The 21322-nt window shown below is 44.1% G+C and overlaps 1 protein-coding gene across 11 annotated transcripts in view; it reads right to left on the bottom strand.

Moving 5' to 3' along the window:
* MRTFB (myocardin related transcription factor B) overlaps positions 1-21322 on the bottom strand; it is a 224818-nt gene that overhangs the window by 189311 nt on the left and 14185 nt on the right. For 4 of the 11 annotated variants that reach the window (XR_006284264.1, XM_037911599.2, XM_027820623.3 and 1 more), the window contains exon 1: positions 9918-10346. The exons of 1 other annotated variant lie outside the window; for it this stretch is intronic. The gene's annotated coding sequence lies outside the window, so the exon portion shown is untranslated. Of the gene's footprint in view, positions 1-9917; positions 10348-21322 lie in introns of those variants that run through there. 6 more of the 11 variants (XR_006284263.1, XR_005227203.2, XM_037911601.2 and 3 more) reach the window with 3 other exon arrangements.

Here is a 21322-nt window from a genome sequence, read left to right as displayed (position 1 = left end):
ATGCACTTGATATACATTACAGTATATAGGTTTCATAAGTATAAAAGGAATAAAATATAAAATATCATCCAAAAATCCTCCACAATTATTTCAAGGTGGATATATATATAAATGTAGATATACAGATTAATAGATTAAAAGGCCAGAATGAACCAATGTAATCATCTAGTCTGACCTCTTGTGTAACACAGGCCATAAGTTTCCTTGAATTAGCTCCTGTCTGAACCAAAGCATATCTTTTAGACAAATATCCAATCCTGATTTAAAAACAGCCAGTGATAGGGAATCTACCATATTGCTAGGTAAGTTGTTCCAATGGTTAATTGTCCTGACTGTTTAAAATGTGAATGTCATTTTTTATTTGAATTTGTCTAGCTTCAACTTTTAGCCATTTAATCTTATATACCTTTGTCTATTAGATAGAAATTTTGATAATAGAAGCCTTTTTAATTCCCCAGGTAGGTTCTTACAGACTGTGGTTAAAGGACAACAGACAAATCAAATACTGACAACTGCTGAAAGAACCCCCAACCTACTTTAAAAATGGCTGTTATACAATCTTAAAAAATATTACCCTAAAGAAACATATACAACTCTACCAAAACACAACATATCCATATTGATCACAAATCTTTAAAGGGATACTGTCAACTGGAAATCTAGTCAATTTCACAACGTGATTTAAAAATAGTTTCAGATAGTATACCTACCACAGTCCCCCTAACAATATTTTGTGGTTTAACAATCCCAGTTCATGATTTTAAAAATTTCTCTCTCTCCATGCTGCATTAAAAACTCAAGGAAACAAAAAATGGAAAACTAACTCACTGTACACAGGAAACTGTTGAAAGTGATTATACAGAAAGTGCTGTCAAATGCCAAAAATAGTTTTCTCCCTTTACAATCTACTTCAGTTGTAGTAAACTTAAGTGTTACTTGAAAAAACAGTACATAAAACATTTTCAGACAGTGGTAAAATATTAAATTAATGAATATCCCTTTAAGTTCTACTTGACAGGAATTACAATTTAGAGAGCTGTTTTGAAGACTACATTGTGCAATAAAGGAAACTAATGGGCTCTTAAACGTAAAATAGTTCCCTATGTTAAACAAAACACAATACTTGACTTGCCTTAATACTAATATTTAAAATTGTGTCCCCCTTTTATATTCTCTATTTCAACACATTTACAATGGATTTGACATTAAAACTAAAAATTAAAGATCACAAATAATTCCACAAGAACTAACGTTTAAATCTATATATGTATTTAAAAAACAAAACAAAAAAGCATTACAAATTACAACACAAGACCCTGCAAGCTGTTCTGAGAGAGTGGATTTGAGCCAAGTTCTAGTATTCTAGTTTTGTGATGTGCAAATATTTAATTGAATTCCAAATTTATATAGTAAAACCCATTTCAGTGCTCTCAAATCTGACTCTTTGACACCTTGAATAACATGACTCACAATATAACACTACGATCATTTGTCATTCCAGTTAAAACTAACTAAGAGACCAAGCCCAGAGGTGCTTTCCCATGCCCTTTTTCCATAGCTACGGTATAACATGCAAGATTTCAAGTCTGACCATGCTTTGAAATCTTTCTGAATTCAAATTCTCAATTGTGTGCACAATCCCTGAGTTGGAATATTTTTACACCTGAAACATTTAAAATGCTAGACTACTTCTTCTTTCTTTTATAATCAAAACATATTTAGAGGGGTTGCAGATTCCCAGTATGAATAAAGAAGTTTAGAGGGAAAAAAAAGTTGCGGGGTGGTGGGTGGGGGGGGGAGAAGATTGGTGGTTGTGTTTTGGAACTTTTGCTATGATAACTGATATCTGTCAGTTGGGCTGAGTTTGTGACACTGCTTTAGGAAGGGACAGATTTGGATATCTGGCATTAAATATTTTCCTTTTAGGTATCTGCCCATAGCTAGGAAAAGCATCTGCAGTTGCCTAGATTTGGGAGGCTTATGAAATCAGTTCAATCTAGTAAGAACAACAGAATTCTCACAGTAGACATTTCTCAGAAACTGGAAGGAAGAATGTTGATGTTTGTGCTCTGGCACTTTTGCTATGACAATGAGTGAAATGTGTGACTTAAAATATTATAATACACATGCACAAACATTAATAGGAATTGTGTAGCTAAACCCCCTGGTTAGCTTTGAAAAATCTCAGTCATTATCTTTAGGGTTACTGGTGTTATACGTTTGTGTAACTATATGCAGATCTCGCTAATTACTAAGTTTACCAACTTTGGCTTTGACCCTGTAATCAGATCTGTGTGAAAGGTCCCAGATGTAAAACTATAAGTAGGGCCCTATCAAATTCATGGCCATGAAAAATGCGTCACGGACCGTGAAATCTGCCAGGAATGCGCAGGGATGGAGGTGCCCCAGCCAGGGCTCCTACCCACACATCCAGGCTCCAGCTGCTAGTCCTGACAGGGCTGGGGAGGGATGGGACTTCCTCTTCTCCTGCAAAGGCCACTCCCAGAACCGGGTCATACCCATCTCTTAGAACCTCCCCCAGGTGCAGGAAGCTCTGCAACCCCACGCTGCTTCCTGCCCCATTGCTCCCCAGCCACGGGGGTAGGGAGGGGAAGGAAGGGTCACTGTACAGGGAGTGGCTGTGGAGCTTCTACAAAGGTTCCAGCGCCCTTGCCCCCAGCTCTGCCCCTCCCCGGCTCTGGGCCCAGTGCTCGGGGCTAAAGGGGCTTTGTGCTGGCTGGGGGAAGAGGAACCACAGTGCCCCCCTGACCACAGGGATCCACCCAAAAAGTGATGACCCCTCCATACCATGTGACCCTCACTTCTGTGCTACCCTCTGCTCTCCGGCTGCCCACGTCTGAAGGCAGTGCCTCCATCAACAGCAACGCAGAAGTACGGGTGGCAATACCAGGAAAACGCCCCTCCAGGATAGCCTTGCGACACCCTTAGACACCCTCTTTTGGGTTGGGACCCCCATGGTTATAACAATGTGAAATTTCAGATGTAAATATCTGAAATCGTGAAACTGATTAGTTTTAAAAACCTATGACTGGTGAAATTGACCAAAAGGGACCATGAACTAGGTAGGGTCCTCACTACAAGATCATGCAGTTATTCTGGTTAGTAATGCATGAGTCTTGACAGTCTTGACATTTTAAAAAAAATGTTTGTGAAAGTTAAAGTTTTTATATTAATATTATTATCCCTACAACTGAAGGAAGGGATAGATGTCTGAAGGTAAGAAAAGGGCAACGAAGCCGGTAGTACATGGGCTTCAGTCATTAGAAAAAGGAGCTGGAGAAGGGGGATGAGAATGGAGGTGTTATATATTAGAACATAACCTCTAGAGTACTGTTTCCTCTCCCCGTCCCCAAACATTTATTTAGATACGTGACGGTGCCCCCCATAAGGCTTTATGTAAATATATATTGAATATATATATGACATAACTGGAATAGGTTTTATGCTACATATGCCATGTTACATATCTATGTAAAGGTTATGATCTACCGAATCTATTAATCCTATTTGTATGCATGTATTTGTTTTTTGTTTTGTTATTCAAAGTTATGAATATTGGCTGTGTACGGGCTTGATTTTTAAGTAGCCTTTGTAAAGCATTTGGTCAGCTTCTTGAGAAAGGATTGTGCAAATTAAGTGGCCAATCAAGAAGCACTTAAGGGACAATGGATCTTGGGAGGCTCCAATCCACATAAGAAGTCTACATAAGGACGCTGAAGCTAGAACGTGAGCCATGGCGGCTGCCTATAAGTTCTGAGTCATGCGTGGACATGTGACTCCAAAAGTCCATCTTGTAGATGGACTTTGTATAGGAGAGAGAAGGGGGTCTCCACCCACAAGAGAAAGTCTATTTAAGCCTGTGGGAGACTCCTCCATTTTGTCTTCAGCTGGCTCAAGAGATAGCCTCTCCAACCCCAAGGATACCTGAAAGAAACTGAAACAAAGGACAGTAACTACGGGGGTGGGGAGAGGGTGATTACTGGACCCAGACTAGAAGGAGACTAGTCTGTAAAAGGAAACTTACTGGAACACCACTGAGGGTGAGATTTTGTCTGTATTCAGTTTTCTTAGAAATAGACTTGCGTGTTCTATTTTATTCTGCTTGGTAATTCACTTTGTTCTGTCTGTTACTACCTGGAACCACTTAAATCCTACTTTCTGTTAATAAAATCACTTTTTATTAATTAACTAACCCAGAGTATGTATTAATACCGGGGGGGGGGGGAGTTGTGCATATCTATCAGTGTTATGGAGGGCGAACAAGTTATGAGTTTACCCTGTATAAGCTTTATACAGGGGAAAACAGATTTATTTGGGGTTTGGACCCCACTGGGAGTTGGCATCTGAGTGTTAAAGACAGGAACACTTCTTAAGTTGCTTTCAGTTAAATCTGCAGCTTTGGAGCACGTGGTTCAGATCCTGGGTCTGTGCTGGAGCAGACTGGAGTGTCTGGCTCAGCAAGACAGGGTGCTGGAGTCCCAAGCTGGCAGGGAAAGCAGGGGAAGAGGTAGTCTTGGCACATCAGTTGGCAGCCCCAAGGGGGTTTCTGTGATCCAACCCATCACAAGATAATCTAAATTACAGTTTTCAAAATAAAAATATACTCCCTTTCCAAATGTTACATTGTAATGGTTTGTTACCATTCCGCTGCACAAGAATCCATCTTGATTGCTAGACTGTTTTGCAAAATAAGATATTTGATTTACTGAACGTTTAATTCAAATAAATCCTAAACATAGTTTGAACATTAATATACTAACACTTACCTCTACAATTTTTGCAGTAATTAATTTAATAGAATCCTACAAATTAGAGATGGAAAAAACCCTATAATTTTATAATCTCTAAGCCACCATAGGGTTGCTCCTTCAAGCTTATTTTCTAGTGTTCTGTCCAGTCTAATTTTAAACGGCTAATTTCTTTAACTTTCCTCAGACACAGCTCGATTCTGAAAGGAAGAGCACCTCCTGCAAGGTACTGGGCATCCTCAATTCCCATATAGTTTGTTGCAAACTGGTGTGAGAAAAACCTGCATTGACAGTATTAAATTCTGAACATAAGCTATATCACGTACAAACATGTTATTTAGCAGTAGCCAAGTATGTGGGATCAAGCAACTTTAAAACAGAACTAGACTGAACACCAAACATTAAAACAGAACTTCATGAAGTGCCAAATGTTGCTGCTGCAGAAGTCGCCAAAATAAGTTTTATTAATTCAAAAGTTGGGCATTTTTCCATCTGAAGAGGAAACCTGTGTAATATTAAGGAAGAGCCACAGCTCCCCTTATATATAAACATAAATGAAAATACATATTGTACTCATAGTATTGAGTAATAAAATATTTTAACATGATTGGTTGGTATTTGTCTAAATATTTTATACTTACTAATGAGAGCTGAACAAATAATTTGTGATAATTTCAAAAAGTGTTTTTACTGTTTATGAAATGTCCAAGATAGTGATGAAATATTCAAGATCCAAACGGATAGTGATTTTCTCATATTTACTTCATTATTCAACAAATTATTCTTTGGACTTTGTATACTGTATAGCTTGCTGTTTAAGATACACTGCTAGTTGTGACTAGTCACAAAAGTCACATATGCCTAATCCCAGCATACTGCGAAGAGCTACAAAAGGATCTCTCGAAACTGGGTGACTGGGTAACAAAATGGCAGATAAAATTCAATGTTGATAAATGCAAAGTAATGCACATTGGAAAACATAATCCCAACTATACATATAAAATGATGGTTAAAATGATGGTATAAAATAAAACTATACATCTAAATTCGAGATCTTGGAGTCATTGTGGATAGTTCTCTGAAAACATCCACTCAATGTGCAGCGGCAGTGAAAAAAGCTAACAGAATGTTGGGAATCATTAAGAAAGGGATAGATAATAAGACAGAACATATCATATTGCCTCTATATAAACAGTGAATACTGCATGCAGATATCATTGCCCCATCTAAAAAAAGATAATTGGAAAAGGTTTAGAAAAGGGCAACAAAAATTATTAGGGGTATGGAAATGCTGCCATATGGAACTTTTCAGCTTGGAAAAAAGACGACTGGGGGGGATATGATAGAGGTCTATAAAATCGTGTCTGGTGTGGAGAGAGTAAATAAGGAAGTGATATATATACCTTCCCATAACACAAGAACTAGGGGTCACCAAATGAAATTAATAGGCAGCAGGTTTAAAACAAACAAAAGGAAGCATTTCTTCACACAACACACAGTCAACCTGTGGAACTCTTTGCCAGAGGATGCTGTGAAGGCCAAGACTATAACAAAAACGAACTAGATACATTCACGGAGGATAAGTGCATCGATGGCTATTAGCTAGGGTGGGCAGCGATCATGTCCCTACCCTGTTTGCCAGAAGCTGGGAATGGGTGACAGGGGATGGATCACTTGATGATTACCTGTTTTGTTCGTTCCCTTTGGGGCACCTGGCATTGGCCACTGTCGGAAGACAGGATACTGGGCTAGATGGACCTTTGGTCTGACCCTGTATGGCCCTTTTTATGTTCTTATAATATTGTTTATCTTCAGTGTTTGGATGAGTAATTTGTATAGTCAGGTTTCTCAAGCACATGAAGGAAAAATAATTAAAACTGAACATAAAGGTTGCACAAATATGGATAAGGCAAAGTAAACAAATGTAGGTGTGGAATTTTTTTGGTAACATAACTATTTATTGCTCCTTCTATACAGATAATTCCAAAATCTTTAACAAATTTAAGCTGCTTTACATCTACATACATATGTGCTGCAAATACATTATCTATTTTACATACAATGCTGATTAACCAAATGCCAGTTGCACAAAAGTCGAAAGATCTCAAAACACAGAAATAATTAAGTCTTTCAAAAAGCCCTGTAAAACAGGTAGTTATTATTTGCCCTTTCATATGTAAGTAAATTTAGAGGAACAGTTATGTGACTTGGTGATCAGGACCAGATCTCCTGACTCCAAGTCCTATGCTTTAAACAAGACAAACCTCTCTCTTCCATTCATACATTTTAAGGCCAAATGGGGTCAGTATGATGACCTAGTCTAATTTCTTGTGTAACAAAAGTCATACTTTTCATCCAGTGATTCCTGAATCTAGCCCAACAACTTGTGAAAAACTAGAACATAAAGGGATTTTCTACATGGGGGAATTTACAGGCATAACTTTAGCTATATAATGATATCAGTAAAATGCACTATGCAGACTCATTTATTCGGAATAAGAGTGTCACATCTGAAGACCACATAGAAAAAAGCACTCTTATTCCAGACAGGTTTCAGAGTAGCAGCCGTGTTAGTCTGTATCCGCAAAAAGAAAAGGAGTACTTGTGGCACCTTAGAGACTAACACATTTATTTGAGCATAAGCTTTCGTGAGCTACAGCTCACTTCATCGGATGCATTCAGTGGAAAATACAGTGGGGAGATTTCTATACATAGAGAACATGAAACAATGGGTGTTACCATACACACTGTAAGGAGAATGATCACTTAAGGTGAACTACTACCAGCAGGAGAGTGGGGGGGGGGGGGGGGGGGAAGGGGGATGGAGAAACCTTTTGTAGTGATAATCAAGGTGGGCCATTTCCAGCAGTTGACAAGAAGGTCTGAGGAACAGAAACTGGATACAATTAACTTAGGCTTGAATAGAGACTGAGAGTGGATGAGTCATTACACAAAATAAAACTATTTCCCCATTTTTATTCCCCCCACCGTTCCTCAGACGTTCTTGTCAACTGCTGGAAATGGCCCACCTTGATTATCACTACAAAAGGTCCCCCCCTCCCCCCGCCGCTCTCCTGCTGGTAATAGCTCACCTTAAGTGATCACTCTCCTTACAGTGTGTATGATAACACCCACTGTTTCATGTTCTCTATGTATAGAAATCTCCCCACTGTATTTTCCACTGAATGCATCCGATGAAGTGAGCTGTAGCTCACGAAAGCTTATGCTCAGAGAAATTTGTTAGTCTCTAAGGTGCCACAAGTACTCCTTTTCTTATTCCAGACAGTGAGGGGGGAGACGGGGGGGGAGGTTATATTTGTGTAACTATAGCACTGTAGTCATACATGCAGTGATGAGCTACCAAAATCTTAACAGGTTCCCTCCTCACCCCACGAGGGGGTTGTTGCCCACCCCCGCACCCCAGGACTCCTGCCCCATCCAACCCCACTGCGTTCCTTGACGCCCCCCGCCCCAGGACCTCTGCCCCATCCACCCCCCTCCCCTGTCCCCTGACTGGCCCCAGAACCAGGCAGGAGGGTCTCATGGGCCACCGTAGTGGGTGCCCACCTCACCCCTAAGAGCCAGAGGCACCTGTCAGGGAGCGAGGTGGGGAGTCCCAGAGGTGCTTACCTGGGGCAGCTCCCAGGAAGCATCCGGCAGGTCCCTCTGGCTCCTAGGGGCGGGGGAGCGTAGCTGGAAGGGAGCGGGGGGAGCGGCTGCTCCCCCACTGATCACATCAAAAGTGGTGCCTTAGGCGCCGACTCCCTGGGTGCTGTGGGGCTGGAGCACCCACGGGTAAAATTTGGTGGGTGCAGATCACCCACCGGCAGCTCCCCACCCTGTGCCCGGCCCCAGCTCACCTCACCTCCGCTCTGCCGCCTCTCCTGAACGCACCATCCCGCTTTGCTTCTCCGCCCCCTCCCCCGGCATCCCACGAATCAGCTGTTCAGCAGGAAGCCTGGGAAGGCTAAGAAGCAGGCGGCGGTTTCCTGCTTAGGCCGAGGGTCGCAGAGGTGAGCTGGGGCGGGCAGTGGTTCCCCTGCATGCCCCCCCCCCCACAGGTTACCTGCTGCGGGGCAAGCAGCCCTCCTCGCCCCAGCTCACCTCCACCTCCCTGGGCCTGAGCGGGAAGCCGCTGCCTGCTTCCCACCCTGCCCCAGCTTCCCATGAGAACAGCTGATTCGTGGGAAGCTTGGGGGGGGGGGGGGGCAGAGAAGCAGAGCGGGGCGGCGCGTTCGGGGAGGAGGTGGAGGCAGAGCGGAGGTGAGCTGGGGCCGGGGAGCTGCCGGTGGGTGCTCTGCACCCACCAAATTTTCCCCTTGGAGTCGGCGCCTAAGGCACCACTTTTGGCCGGTTAAATTTAGAAGCCCTTTTAGAACCGGTTGTCCCTTACGGAACAACCAGTTCTAAAAGGGCTTCTAAATTTAACAACCGGTTCTAGCGAACCGGCTCCAGCTCACCACTGCATACGTGTATAATTATGCCACTCAATTTCCCCGTGTAGACAAGCCCTGTTTATCTGACAGAAATAAAGCACACTTTACAGACTACAAAAAATGAATTTTTTGTTCAAAATCTGAGCTGCAGGCACCTCACTGCTCCTGCTCACCTGGCGCTGGTCAGCTTCCCAAAGGCCCAGTGCCCCCAGCCCTCAAGCCCAGAACCCAGTGAAATGGGTTCCATTTTCAGAGGACCTGCTACGTTTACACAAGAAACAGACTCATTTTGGCACCACCATCCTGACCCTTTTCCATGGCTGGGTTGCACAGCTTGCTGCCCCCCACACCACTGGCCTCCACCGGCCTTTATACGGGGGTGGGTCGCATGACCTCCCACTAGACGGCAACCACCTCTGCTGGGAGACTGCGGCAGCTTCAGTAGAGGCCAGGCAGCTCCCTCACTGCCACTCACAGGGCTCAGGGCTCAGTCGGTCCCAACCCTAGAGACACACTGCCTAGCTTTACCCTGACTCTTGGGCAGAGCACACCGTCCAGCGACTGCTACCATCTCTTAGTAAGAGGGCTGGGGGAGGGGAATAAATAATCCCCCCGCCCTCAGCTATCGCACAGCCGGTCACGTGATATATCCTCCCCCGCCGACCCCACATGGAAGCACCCAGCAGCAGCTGCCCGTCTGCCCCTCACTCACCCTCTCTCGCCGCCGCCGCGGACATGTCCTCTCGCGAGCTGTGCGGCCGAGACCTCTCTCTCGGGTGCGGGTTGCGTGCCCAGACCGTTGGCCTGCGGGTAGAAGGGGTGGGGGAGTATGTGTGCGCGCGCTCCAGGCTCCGGCCGCCTCGCACATGTGGGGAACGGAGGAGAGGGAAGGGCAGGGCTTCTCCATCCGGGTCCTTCTGTTCCCTCTTTCTTTCTCCCGCCCCTTCTTCCCCTCAGAGGGCAGAGGCGGCGGATCGGGAGCTACATGTCATACTCACAGCTGCTCTCCGCCGCCCATCACGCTTGGCTACTTAGTCACTTTAGGGATGCAGGGGGGACCCGGTCGTTCATTTACACTCGCCGCCGCTTCGCGAGCGTGGGTGTGTCATGCAGGGCATCTCCCTGGTACTGTGGATGCAGGGGCCAGAGTTGTCCCTAGCCACCCACCTCTCCCTACACCAGGGTCATTACTCACCTTAAACCAGGCCCAGACCCAGAGACCTTTCCCCCAGGGCTCGTGAGGATTTCCACTGGATTGGGTGAGACTGGGATGAGGAAGACAAAAGCGCCAAGACACAACAGAGCAATTCCCACAGTGTTTTCCCTCAACTGTTGGGTTTATACTAATCTGAAACTCAAAGGGAACGTTGGAACTGGGGGTGCTGGTGCACCTCCTGACATGAAGTGCTTTCCATCATAAGCAAGGTTTATAGTTTGGTTAAATGGCTCTCAGTATCCTCCCTATATAAATTGTTCCAGCACCTCTGTGAAAGGTGGCTTATGATTCTGAACCTAGAGTATACTATATGCATACACTTACTTGTAAGCATTAGCCACACATCTAGACCAAACAACTGCAGACTAGAACTAGATTAAAAAATGCACAAAATACACACGGGCCAAATGCTGCTGTGCACAAGCGCACAGATCATAATGGGAGTGAGAGGAGAGTCAAAAAGAAATGTTCACAAAACCCCAAGAAATACAAATGCTGCGTTCTACTCCGCTCTTACAAAAGGGCAATGCACAGCTGAGGCTGCTGAATTAGAAGACGTCAACAGTGTATGTGTAATGGAAAAAAACCTACATTTGGATGATATTCAGGCTGCAAGTTTTGAGTATTTCAAAATGCAAATTTAATGGTTTACATTGCATGTGCGGAGACCAATTCTGCTTCCAGCATAGTGCAAATTGAGTATTCTGACTGAAATAAATGTTCAATTAATATAGAACCAGTGCTGTTCTGCTTTGTACAATGTGCATCACAGATATACAAAAATCTTACCTCTTGAGTTCCAACTATTTTTTCTGCAAAACCACAAATTAAAAACCTAGTTGCAGCTCTATTAAATCACACCCTGCAGTACTTATTTGTACTATGGTAGCACCTAGAAGCCCCAGGCATAGACCTGGAGCCAACTGTGCTAAGCAATACTTAAAAAACAAACTGGTCCCTGCCCCACAGAGCTTATTATAGAGTTGTTTGATGCCACAGTACCACAAAATATGTATATGCATGAAAGAAAGCAAACTTTTAATCATTTTAATCATGCTCCCCACTTGCCTTAGCTATTTCCAAGCTTCAGGATGTCCCTTCTGTGATTTCTCTAGCACAGCTACAATGGGATGCCATAACATTGGTGTACCAAGGCAGGTTCCCACAAGTTAGTGGATCCATAGACAGGGGCGGCTCTACCAATTTTGCCGCCCCAAACAGTCACTGCTGAATTGCCACTGCCACAACAGCGCCAGAGCTGCCGCGCCCAGAAGAGCGGTGGAGCTGCTGCTGAATTGCCACCGCGGGACATGGACTGCTGCCCCATTCTGAATGCCACCCCAAGCACCTGCTTGGAAAGCTGGTGCCTGGACCCGGCCCTGTCTATAGAGCAATGTGTAGACCCAGGGACCCACAGGTTGCAAAAAGAGTTCCCTAAGGATCTTCTGGTTCTGCAAATTTAATGGGATATATCCCATAAACATCCCCTCTAAGGGGACATTAAAAGGAAACTAAGGATAGCCTTACATAGTATCCTGGATACTCTGTCCCCATTACCTACCATTATTTTATAATTCTGATGCTAGAATACAGGCTACCACAATTAAAAGACAATTTACAGTATTTTAGGCTTATTTTAAGTGTGTAATCAATAATCATCCAGGGAACTCCAAACTATTCAGAAAAAAGAGCAAGTATAATTTAGTGTAAACCTTTAACAAAATTTTGGGCAGCCTATGTACAGAAATTGATAGGTTCTATCAAGCCACGGCTATGACCACTACTTGAACTTGGGGAGTATTAAGAGTTCAACCCTTGTTTGGGCCCTTCTTGAAAACATGAATGTCCTAACCTCACTCTTACACTTTCTAATGCCTAGCTCTAAGATCAGGCATTTGAAGTAATGGTATCTGGAGTATGAGGACATGCATATTCTCTCTCTAAAGATGAATAAATCCTCAGTACTGTTCTCTCAGATACAATAAATGAATAAAATCAAGTCTTCTGGAATAAAACTCTGGTCTAAGGAGCTCCAGTAATTAGAAAGAAAAATCCTCATTAATGAATTCTAAAATGCACACAAAGCCTATAAATAATAGGAAAAAATATTATTTGTCATTCCTTAGCTTCCAGCCACAAGCATTTGAATATTAACAGTACTGAAGATGAAAGGTCACATAGAAATGACAAAGAAATTAAGTTATGGCATTTACTTTTCTGCAAACTCATTGAATAATCAGGGTATTTGCTTGATTAATATTATCTTAGCTTGCATTTGATAGACTTTCTGTACTCACTGGAGAGTAAAGGAGGGAGAAGGCCAATAATGTCTGTTTCCCTAAGAATAGGAAGGAGGGCAAAGCACCTAAATTAAGATATCTGCCAAATATCCTTATTGATTTACATGCATTAAGATAAGTTGCCATGATAAGTTCTAATGACTGGACTTGCAATTACTTTGCCAGGGAAAGATCACATGAACAAAATTCAGATTCAGAATCTATTCAGATGTTATTTCCAATTTAGGTAAGTCAGGTGACCATATATGTTTCATAGAATATCAGGGTTGGAAGAGACCTCAGGAGGTCATCTAGTCCAACCCCCTGCTCAAAGCAGGACCAATCCCCAGTTTTTGCCCCAGATCCCAAATGGCCCCCTCAAGGATTGAACTCACAACCCTGGGTTTAGCAGGCCAATGCTCAAACCACTGAGCTATCCCCCCCCCCCCTTCAAGGAAAGAGAGACAACTACAAAGAAAAATAAAAAATATTTTCAAGAAATGGCAGACAATGTTTTATATTCATTGTTCAAAATCATAAATCTGAATAGGAGCATATGATTATATACATCATTATTGCAGAAATATGGAAGAGTGTCTCTGATATTGACTTAATATGAGACATGAGACACCAAATAAAGGAGACCATAAAAATAAAGTATGGATGGCCAATCTAAGTTAGAGTCGGTAACCTGCCTACAGAATCTAATAAGATCTGGGTTCAAGTTTATATTATTTCTAGTAATTTGTGTACTAGGGCATGATATTTAATCTCTCCTTTAAGATACAGTATCGTTGTGACACTTTGTACCTCAAAGCAGCACCCTGGAACCCCCATATTCACCATGATGATATAATTATGATATGCCTTGTGAGGTATCATTTTTAAAAAAGTCACGACCTGTTGAACATTAATATCCTGTTTGATTGTATGTGCTATCATTATATGTTAGGTTATAAAGTATTGCTCTATATGTTACTGAAAAATGTTGTGAAGTTGGGAACACCCACAGCCAGCCTTTCATGTACAACAATGTAATAGCCAAACAGCAGTCAAGGAAAGAATCCACTATACACAATGGAGATTTCTCAGAGAGAACACAAAGACAGTGGAGACTGTTTGACCAATGGGGATTGACTAACCCATCTCACAGCAAAGACCTTTTCAGCAAGCTGGAAGAAACTATAAAGGGGAGAAGTGACATCATCACTTGGCCTCTCTCTCTCCCCTCAACTCAACAACAGGAAGAAACATCTGGAGGACAAAGACTTTGAATTGGAGAGGGTGGTCCCACGCCAGAAAAGAGCTCCAGCCTGTATATTCAGGATTTGTGACCTGTTTGTGCCATATATCAGGGTGAGACACTGCTTGATTCAAATCCTGTTTAGTTTGTATAACTCAAACTGCAAATTTATTTTGTTTCTTCTTCCAACCCTGATATTCTGTGATTCTGTAATCAACTCTGATATCTATGCCTGCTACTTATAATCGCTTAAAATCTATCTTTCTGTAGCTAATACATCTGTTTTATATTTTACCTAAAACAGGGTGTTTTGGTTGAAGTGCTTGGGAAATCTCAGCTCAGTTTACAAAGGCTAGTCTGTGTCCACTCCATAGTGAGGCAGACTGGGTAATGAACTTACACTGGCCACGCTTCTGGCCAGAGCGAGACAGTACAGTTCTGGGGTGCAAGGTGGGGGAACAGGAGGAAATTGGCTGGAAACTCTCTATTGTTGGTTCATGAGTGGCTGAGAAAGCATTCATGTAACTCAGTTGGGTGTGTCCCTGTCTGTGGATGTCTGTGTAAGTGCAGTATCTGCCAGAGGTTTGTGGCTTGACACTATCACAGATGAGAGGGATACCCCAGGCTGGTGAGACAGAGGGCTCAGCGGACGCACAGTCTAGGTTACATCCCGGAAACTCCCATCACAATAGTCTCCAGAGTATTTTAGAACACTGGAAGCAGAGAAACGTACATTCCTGCAGAAAAGAACATTTTTCCTCTAAATAGGCCAATTTGGGGGTGGAACAATGCAAATCACTTGTGGGAAAGCCAGGGAAAAAAGCATGCTGAAAAGATGTTGCTTACTTTATCCATATGGAAAGCAGCAAGAAGGCAACACCAGAATTTATATTCATATTCTAGAACTGGGGTACATACTATTCCCCTATATTTGTTCCATCTGTTAACTGTTCTAGAGAAGGCAACAGCCTCTTCCATTCCATAAAAGATCAAGCAGAAAGCAGTCTCTTTTTGCAAAATGTCATGTTTACATGGGGCTAACAACAAATGGAATTGATTAATAAAGTTATAAAGTTAAGATATAAACTACATTAGAACCTCAGTTATGAACATCAGAGTTATGAACTGACTGGTCAACCACACACCTCATTTGGAACCGGAAGCATGCAATCAAGCAGCAGCAGAGACAAAAGAAAAAAGCAAATATAGTACAGTACTGTGTTAAATGTAAACTACTAAAAAAATAAAGGGAAAGTTAAAAAATTTGACAAGGTAAGGAAACTGCTTTTGTGCTTGTTTCATTTAAATTAAGATGGTTAAAAGCAGCATTTTTCTACTGCATTAGTAAAGTTTCAAAGCTGTTTTATGTCAACGTTCAATTGTAAACTTTTGAAAAACAACCATAACGTTTTGTTCAGAGTTACGAACATTGCAGAGTTACAAACAACCTCCATTACCAAGGTGTTCATAACTCTGAGGTTCTACTGTAATCCTAGCATTGAAAGATTAAAACTATTGGCAGACAGAAAAAGAAAAATACAGAATAATCTGGAGCCCCCTGCATTTTTGCATGGGATTAAACTAGATGACCGCTGCGGTCCCTTCTAACCCTATGATTCTATAATTAAAAGGCAGGGGTAATAAACAACCTACATATTAGCAGATGAGATATGATCAGCATAACAAAGAAGCAAGAAGCCTGCCAAACCATTAGTGAGGCCACTGGATAATCAAGCTGCTAAAGGAGCTTTCAAGGAAGCCAAAAACTAAATTAATTCTTTGCATTGGTTTTCATTGCCGAGGATGTTAGGGAGATTCCCATACCTGAGCCATTCTTTTTAGGTGACAAATCTGAGGAACTTTCCCAGATTGTGGTGTCAATAGAGGTGGTTTCAGAACAAATTGATAAATTAAACAGTAATAAGTGACCAGGACTAGATGGTATTTACCCAAGAGTTCTTAAGGAACTCAATTATGACATTGCAGAACAAACCGTGGTATGTAGCCTATTGCTTAAATCAACTTCTGTATCAGATGGCTGGAGGATAGCTAATGTGAAGCCAATTTTTAAAAAAGGGTCCTGAGGTGATCCTGGCAATTTCAGGCTGGTAAGCCTCACTTCAGTACCAGGCAAATTGTCTGAAACTATAGTTGAACAGAATGAGCAGACACATAGATTAAATATCTTCCATATGAGAAGAAATTAAAAAGACTGGGACTGTTCAGTTTGGAAAAGATATTACTAGGGGGGTATATGATAGAGGTCTATAAAATCTTGAATAGTGTGGAGAAAGTGAACTGGGAAGTGTTATTTACCCCTTCACATTACACAAGAGCTAGATGTCACCCAGTGAAATTAACAGGCAGCAGGTTTAAAACAAACAAAGGAAGCACTTCTTCACACAACACAGAAGTCAACCTGTGGAACTCATTGCCAGGGGATGTTGTGAAGTCCAAAACCATAACTGAGTTCAAAAAAGAATTAAATAAGTTCACGGAGGATAGGTCCATCAATGGCTATTAGCCAGGATGGTCAGGGAGGCACTCCCACATACCGGATGTTCCTAAGCCTTTGACTGCCAGATGCTAAGACTGGACAACAGGGGGCAGAGCACTTGATGATTGCCCTGTTCTGTTCATTTGCTTTGAAGCATCTGGCATTGGCCACTGTTGGAAGCCAGGATATTTTTCTAGATCAGTAGTTTTCAAACTTTTTTCCTGGGGACCCAGTTGAAGAAAATTGTTGATGCCCATGACCCAACAGAGCCGGGGATGAGGGGTTTGGGGTCTGGGGAGGGGCTCAGTGCTGGGGAAGAGGGTTCAGGTGTGGGGGTGAGGGCTGCAGAGTGGGGCCGGGAATGAGGGATTAAGGGTGTGGGAGTGGGTCAGGGCTCTGGGGTGGGGCTAGGGATGAGGGGTTTGGGGTTCAGGAGGGGCTCTGGGTTGGGCGAGGCTCAGGGCTGGGACAGGGAGTTGGAGTGTGGGAGGGGGTCAGGGCTCTGGGCTGGGGGTGCAGGCTCTGGGGTGGAGCCAGGGAGGAGGGGTTTGGGGTGCAGGAAGGGATTCTGGTTTTGGGGAGGCTCAGGGCTGGGGCAGGGGATTGGGGCACAAATTTACCTCTGGTGGCTCCCTGTCAGCAGGACAGCCACGGTGCAGAGGCAGACTTCCCGCCTGTCCTGGGACCACAGACCGTGCTGCGCCCCGGAAACAGCCAGCATCAGGTCCAGCTCCTAGGCGGAGGCAAACAAGTGGGTCTGTGTGGCTTTCGCCCGTAGGCACTGCCCCCCCAGCTCCCATTGGCTGGGAACCATTGGCTAATCAGAGTGCAGAGCTGGTGCTCAGGGCAGGGGCAGCACGCAGCGCCCCGTGGCCCCCCTGCCTAGAAGCCAGACCCGCTGCTGGATGCTTACGGGGTGCAGCGCGGTGTTGGAACAGGTAGGCACTAGCCTGCCTTAGCTGGGCAGCATGTCAACGGGACTTTTAATGTCCCGGTCGACAGTGCTGACCAGAGCCACTATGGTCCCTGGGTGCTGAGCAAGGCAACCCTGTGCCTTACATGCTGCAACCCAGTACTGGGTCGCGACCTGAAATTTGAAAAACAGAGGTCTAGATGGACCATTGGTCTGATCCAGTATGGCCATTCTTATGTTCTTATGACATTTTAATTCCCATATTCCCTGAGAGAAAAAAACAATGACTAACAAAGAAGCAGTGTCTCTATTCTCTTAGAGGAGGGCAATAACCACACCATGTATTTAAGCATCATTAACTAACTGAGGCCTTGTCTACACTACACAGTTTTGTCGACAAAAGTCAGGTTTTGTCAACAAAACAGTGGAGGTGTACACACTACAATGCTCCTTCTGCTGACAAAACTCCCCTGCTTTGCTGATGAGGTGGCAAAGTTATATTAACAAAGTGTCAATGTAGATACCATGCTTGGTTATGTCGCTGTAAATGGCCTCCAGGAGGTGTCCCACAATGCCCATTCTGAGCACTCTGGTCAGCAGTTCAAACTCTGCAGCTCTGCACCCAGGTACACAGGCATCCGCCCCTCCCTTTAAAGGCCCAGGAATTTTTGAAATTCCATTTCCTGCTTGCTCGCTGTGGACAGCTCACATTGCATCTTGCCATCTGACCATGGCAGCTCCACTTGGCAAATGCTCTCTCTCTTGGAACACACCTGAATTGTTGGATCCACTGGCACTGTGAGGAGAGGAGGCTGTGCAATCCCAGCTCCACTCCAGCTGTAGGAACTTCAATGCCTATGGGTAGATTTCTCATGGCTTGTTCGATAAGGGCTATGAACAGGACAGGCAGCAGTGCCATGCAAAGAGAAAGGAGCTGATGCAGGCATACCAGAAGGCAAGGGAGGCAAACTGTTGCTCTGATGCTGCACCAAAGACCTACCACTCTATAAGGAGCTGGACACAACCTTGTCGGTGACCCCACCTCCAAGTATCTCATGGATACTTCGGCAGGTCTGGAGGCAGTGGATCTAACCCTGAGTACAAAGTTGTGGATGAGGAGGTCAAGTTGAATGATGATGTGGAGCACGCTACAGGGTCGTCTGGTGGTATGGTGAGTCAGGACCTCTTTTCCTCCCCAGAGGGGTCTAGCTAGTCTCAGCAGTCTGTTTCTGGCGTGCATGATGCAGGAGAAGCGAGCTCTGGTAAGTGATCTTTTTCAGTTGATGCCACTCAGCTATATGAGGCAGAGCTGTCCTTCGCTCTGTATATTCTAGAAGTGGGTGAAGGGATAGAAATGTACAAGACTAGCTGTGTTTGAGTGTGCGCTACATTCCGCTGTGCAGCTAAGCACACCGAGATTTCACAGGAATCCTTCAGAGAGATCTCTAGGAAACTTTCCTGGAGGTACTCGCCAATCTTCTGCCAAAGGTTCCTTGACAGAGCTGCTTTGTTCCTTCCCCCATGTGTAAGAAATTTTCTCGCACTGCTCATCAGTCACTTGTGCAGGGGCCAAAGTGGCACAAAGACGAGCAGCATAGGGATTGGGTCTGAAGTCGCATGCATGCAGGAGATGCACCCTTGCTTACCCTCAGGAGTGAGATATCGGCTTCAATGACCCCTGCCTGTGGAAAATGGTATCAAAATTTACAATATTGTCCCTAGTCACTTGCACTGATCCCCTTAAAAAAACCACCTACACCCTTTGCCCCACCTTGAACACCCAACCCCTAGCTGGGCTGAACTCACTGTGTTTAGAGTGTTTGCCGAGATGTGTGCTTGCCAAGGGACAGTGAGAATGTAATTCGTATGTTAAAAGAGATGTATTTTACTATAATGATTCAATGCTGTGTATGATCTAACAATCATGCTTCTGGGTATTGTTTCTTGTGCTTCTGCAGATGTGGCCTTCAGGGGAACCCCCTACACAGCAGCGGAGCGCCTCAACCAGAAAAAGAAGAGACCAAGGTGGAGCAAGGAGGGCATGTTCCGAGAGGTGCTCCAGTCCTCAGAGGCTGAAAAAAGAGAATGTAGGGAGTAGAAGGAAAAACAGAAAGGCAGGACAGAAAGGAGAGTGAGGAGCGCATTGTAAAAGGGCCATGAGCAGATGATAAAAGTGATGGAGGAACAAATAGAGATGCTAAAGTCCCTAATCATGCTCCAGGCATAACACGTGTGCTCCCCACTCCCTCACAGCCAATACAGAACTCCTTTCCGTGCCCTCCCCAAACTCCTCCCACACATTCCTTGCAACTTCCCATAACATCTCAGTACCTCATTCACTCCACACTCACCCCTTGGACAGCTTCCAAAATGACAGATGGACTTACACACAGCCATGAAATCCTACACTGCCCTGCACTGTTATCTCCCTTCCCACTAAGCCTTTTGTGTGTGTTGTTAATTGGTATTTAATAAAAACAAACTCTCTGAAAGATAACCAATCTTTATTTGATTCCTACGCTTGGTGGTTGGTGCTACTAGTAATACACAGTGGCAGTTTGATCATTTGCTGACTACAAATTCCCATCAGGAATCATCACAATTTTCATGCAAGGTGACAAGTTAACAAAGCATGGAAGAGTGATGTACAGAAAGACATAAATAAATTTGTTAGTCTCTAAGGTGCCACAAGTACTCCTTTTCCTTTTGCGGATATAGACTAACACGGCTGACATTACTGGTGCTCATTATCAAAATGTTGCCTCAAAGCCTCCCTGATTCAAAAAGCCCCCTGTTGTGCCCCTCTAATAGTCCTAATATCAGGCTGCTCAAATTCAGCTGCCAGGCCATTTGCCTCTATGCTCCACCCTGGGGGAAACTTTTTAGCCTTAGCCTCACAAATATTATGGAGCGCACAGTAGGCTGCTATGACCATGGGAATGTTTTCCTCATTTAGGTCTAACCTGACATAAAGGCAGTACCAGTGTGCTTTTAATCTGCCAAAGGCACATTCCACGGTCATTCTGCACCTGCTCAGCCTATTGTTGAAGTGTTCCTTGCTGCTGTCCAGGTTTCCTGTGTAAGGCTTCATGAGCCACGGGAGTAACAGGTATGCTGGGTCTCCCAGGATCACTATGGGCATTTCAACATCCCCTAGTGGAATCTTCTGGTCTGGAAAGTAAATCCCTGTTTGGAGCTTTCTGTACAGGCCAATGTTCCTGAAGATGCATGCATGATGCACCTTCCTGGACCACCCCATGTTGATGCCAGTGAAATGCCCACAGTGATCCACAAGCACCTGCAATACTATTGATGTACTCTGTCACTAAATGATCCAGAGCGAAAATTGGAATATGCATGCCATCTATCGCCCCTCCGCAGTTAGGGAATCCCATTGCTGCAAACCCACCTACTATTTCACACGCATTGCCAAGAGTCAGAGTCCTCTGAAGCAGGATGTGATTAATGAGCCTGCACACTTGCGTTAACGCTGCCTCAGTGGTCAGCTTCCCAACTCCAAACTGATTTGTGTCCAACCGGTAGCAGTCTGGAGTCTCCAGCTTCCACACAGCAATCACCACACAATTTTCCACTGAGAGCGCAGCTCTCATTTTGGTGTCCTTGAGCCGCAGTGCTGGGGCAAGCTCTGCCACAGTTCCAGGAAGGTGGCTTTCCACATCCAAAAGTTCTGCATCCACTGCTTGTTATCCCAGACCTGTATAATGATGCGATCCCACCATTCAATGCTTGGTTTCTGAGCCCAAAAGCAATGGTCCACCATGTTCAGCTGCTCTGTGAATGCCAAAAGTAATCTGGTGTTGTTTATTCCATGGCATTTAGCAGGTCAGGCAACTCTGATTCCAGTTCAGACTGGAAGCTCATGATATACTGTATGACCATCTGCGATGTGTTCATAACAGTGACCACAACAGTAGAGAGCAGTGCGGGACCCATCCTTTCAGACAGAGA

Source organism: Chelonia mydas, chromosome 10 (assembly GCF_015237465.2).
Source record: "Chelonia mydas isolate rCheMyd1 chromosome 10, rCheMyd1.pri.v2, whole genome shotgun sequence".
In the NCBI taxonomy this organism is placed as follows: Eukaryota; Metazoa; Chordata; order Testudines; family Cheloniidae; genus Chelonia; species Chelonia mydas.
Note: the sequence above shows the minus strand (reverse complement) of the source record. Positions and strands in the feature narration are given on the sequence as shown.